Source organism: Halyomorpha halys, unplaced genomic scaffold (assembly GCF_000696795.3).
Source record: "Halyomorpha halys isolate HHAL.00 unplaced genomic scaffold, Hhal_1.1 Scaffold531.1, whole genome shotgun sequence".
In the NCBI taxonomy this organism is placed as follows: Eukaryota; Metazoa; Arthropoda; class Insecta; order Hemiptera; family Pentatomidae; genus Halyomorpha; species Halyomorpha halys.
This window is the reverse complement of record NW_027111171.1, coordinates 445569-449511: the sequence shown is the minus strand read 5'-3', so window position 1 is coordinate 449511 and position 3943 is coordinate 445569.

The following is a 3943-nucleotide window of genomic DNA, read 5'->3' as shown; positions in this document are numbered from 1 at the left end:
TATATATATTTGTATACATTGATTGACTGTTGTGTTTTTATCTCTAAAAATTTTTACCTTTATTGATTGAAAAAAGTATTTTTTAATATGAGAATAAAATGAAAAATTTAGCTTGCCTCTCAATTATAACCCTGGCATTAGTCAATACAAATTGAAAATCCTCTGGTGAAAGGTTAGGTTTTTAACTGTTTCACTATTTTTAAGAGCAAAGCATAACACTTCTCTCTTGATACAGATTAATATATATTTGCCACTGCCGCTTTATATTCTCTTTTTCAATTGGTGAAATAAATATATTTGAAAACTGGAGACGGCCGATTTTCGGTTGAACATTGCAGATAGAATCGATATTTAGGATTCATCGATGCATCAGATCAGACATAATATCTAACACAGACTGAGAGATTGGAGGTGCTCAAATCGGCTCAATGCTCATGTGTTCGGTTGTTCGTCTCTCCGCCCTCATACCGTATGCTCATTAGGTGCGGCTACTCAAGTGAAATGGCCTTAGTAATCCGCTTTGCAAGCCTAGCCTGTATTTCCTTTCTCTATTTAAAAATTTTTCAAAAAATTCAGCGTTTCTTTAATAATTATAGTGTTTTTATATTTCAACAATTTTACAAAAATTCCCCCAAAAAAAAATTCAGGGAGGGAGCAGATTTATCAAGTACATAGATACATATATTTCAATTTCAAACGAATTTTCGATTTTGGGCTAGCCTGGCCACATACGCACAGATAATTTTCTGATAGTTGTTTGGACTCAGTGAACCTTAAAATGTTAATTCCAATAGACTAAAATATGATACTTTTTATGATACTAATCTTTCCCGTTCCAAAATATTTTATATACAAGTAAGTAAAATCAGGGCTATTTGTAGCCAAGGGTGTTAAGGTGTTACCCTTAGCAACCTTGAAACTGCAGTGGCGCCAGTTCTAATCCATGGGTGAAGTTGACTTATATTCTGTGGTGGTCCAATGGAATGAAAACTTGAACCTCCCCCATGGTTGGAATAGGGGGATTGATCACCGTTTGATGACCCTTTTCCCCTCTCATATGTCAGAAATGACCAGGCAGGAGATGGACTAAGTAAAAAAAAGTAAGTAAAAGTGAAAATTAATTTATTTAACCAGTGTTTCAAAACTAAGATTGTCAAAGCCCTAATGTTTATATGTTGGATCAATGTCGAAGTTCAAAAGTTTTTGGATTGATTATCGATCTACTATATAAGATTATCGATCTACTATATAGAGCCTTTTGCCTTATAAAGTATTATTTTATTTTATTTGTTGAAGAACATGACTTGTTTTACAAATAATTCAAATTTTTTACAAAATATGCCTTCATGTGAGTCGTTGCATTTTAAACAAATTATTACTCTTATTATTGGAGAAGTTTGTCGGGGGGGGGGGTGCGGTCAGCAAATAAGAACTTAATAAACAAAACCATATTTATTTATTTTATGCCGACGTTTCGACCTGAGTTTCAGGTCTTCATCAGGGCTATTGAACAAAAGAGATAACAACAACATTTAGAGTAACATACAATTGAAAAGGAATAGTATACAAACAAATTTAGAATTATACAAATTATTCAATTAAATCATAAATGATAAAAATTGATAACTGATAATTGAATAGTACAAAAGCCATGTTCTTTGCTGACAGCACCCCCCGACAAACCTCTCCTCATCATTAATCTACGGTCAACTATCTACACTTCATTATTACTCTTATTAATAAATATAGGCTATCTGATATCGGAAACATAATTTTACTTCATTTCTGAATTAAATATTTCTGAATTTTCCACGCAATATACAATAAATACAAAATATAGAAACTCACATTAAACAAACATAAACCGGATCAATGCTCTAATGATAAAAAACACTGAGAATAACCAATGATTGGTAAGTGATGGTATAATTTCGGGAATAGAGTACATATTGGCTATAGATAATAAAAATAAATATGTATGATTCTCTTTCTTGATAATGTCTCTATTGAGAATGTTCTCTACATTAACATAAGAAGCTGAATCGGATATATATTGCTGCAGCTATACATTGGCTCTGCATACACTGGATGATGAGTACTGGAGAAGAAGATGACTTCGCCGTATATATTTTCGCCTTTTGCTTTATATATATTTTTAATTATAAGAGAGTAACAGATGCGACCTTCCTATGATTGATGCGGACCATTGTCTAACATAAAAGTCCATATTTCGCTTTAAGATGGACTATTAGATAACAGTAATAATTCTATCAACGTTGGTGTCAAATTATTTAATTTACAAGCCATATTTAAAGAGCCTTAAAATGTAACTATCCCGACATTAACAGATATATATTGATTTTTGTTATAGTAAGTTTCTAAACGATATATCATAGCAAATATATGGTTAGCGATCAGAACGTCGGCGCCTCTCGGTGTCCATTAATCAGGCTTGACATTAGTGTCACGATGTTCGTTTTGAAGCATTTCACCTTTCTAAGTGACACCAGATTGATGGGTATGAGGCCATTTTTGTTCTTTTGAATACTCTCCATCAAACGGATACTACAATTTTCTAATTACTGTCAATGACATATAAGTATTTTAAATAGCTTTCACTCTGTAAATATTTTATATAAATATGTTTCGTACAAAACTTTTACGTATATGAAAAAAGTACAAACATTCCACAAATTTTACTTTCATTTGCCAACACATGTGTATGGAAAAATTTATAGAATATATAGTCGAATTTTTAAATTTAGAATTCGTCCAAATTTTACTACGGAAATATACGATTTGATGTCCTCTGAGGCCAAATAGAAGATATAAGAGATAAGTCTCTCACTGCGAATCTTCCTCTATAGTACTTTTAATTTTGATTACTTGAAGAAACTGAAAAATTGAAAACACTTTTCATTTTTAGCGAAATAAGGAATAGAGTAATAGCAATAGATAGAATTCAAAATATTAAAGAATTTTATGAGTAAGCAAAATGAGAAAAATAGAAACATTCGATGCGAACAGGAAACGAGCTTTCTGGATTGCTTTACGAACTCTCTTATCTTTTTTTCAACTGTAATATACTTGCCCGGAAAAAAATTACATTTGTTAATCCCAACTCGATGAACTCTAAAATAAGAACTGTTATTCTAAAAAGAAAAATAAACAATTTTTTTCATAATCTTCGCATGTATTTGATATTTAGATTTTTTTATTTTTTGTAAATTTAACAATCGACACAAAGCTTGGGGACGTATGTAGGGTAAATTTTGTGTGATGATAACACCCACGTGCTAGATTATTTATTTTCCCTAAGAAAATACACGCACTTGGAACAGGTAACAAATGGTAATTGATGAAGAAACATTTTTCCAAATCTAAAGTTTGGCTCTTCTATATAATATAATAACTCACAAATAAAGATAAATTAGATGATAATGGTTGAAATGCTCAGTCTAAGGATTAGGTTAAACTGTTCACATAATACTTAAATTCTTCATTCTTGTCCATTGGCGATCATTGGTGCCACTGCCTTTAAAATTAGTATACATAGGTAATGCTGTACAAAAAAAAATTTTTTTTTAAATATTTAGTTATTGCTAGTTACAACTGTACATTATAATACATTTAGTCAATCTGATCTAAGTTAAATTGGAGTGTTACAGGCGTGTAGAGAAACTACCCATTGGTAGCACTCTACTGACATTTTACATTAGCTGGTCTCGTGGCCATCTTCTTTTCAGCAGCCTCGGAGGATTGTCAGGAATGGAAGAGGGTGCAAGATTAGAATCTAGGGGGTTTGAGTGGTTAGGGAGTTTATAATGGAAGGAGTGATATCTGGTTCGGGCTAGATCGGTTACATAGGGAACATTAAGGTCTTTATGTATAGTTTTATTTGTGACAAAGTAAGGAGAATTGAGGAATTTGGGGTTATAAGGAT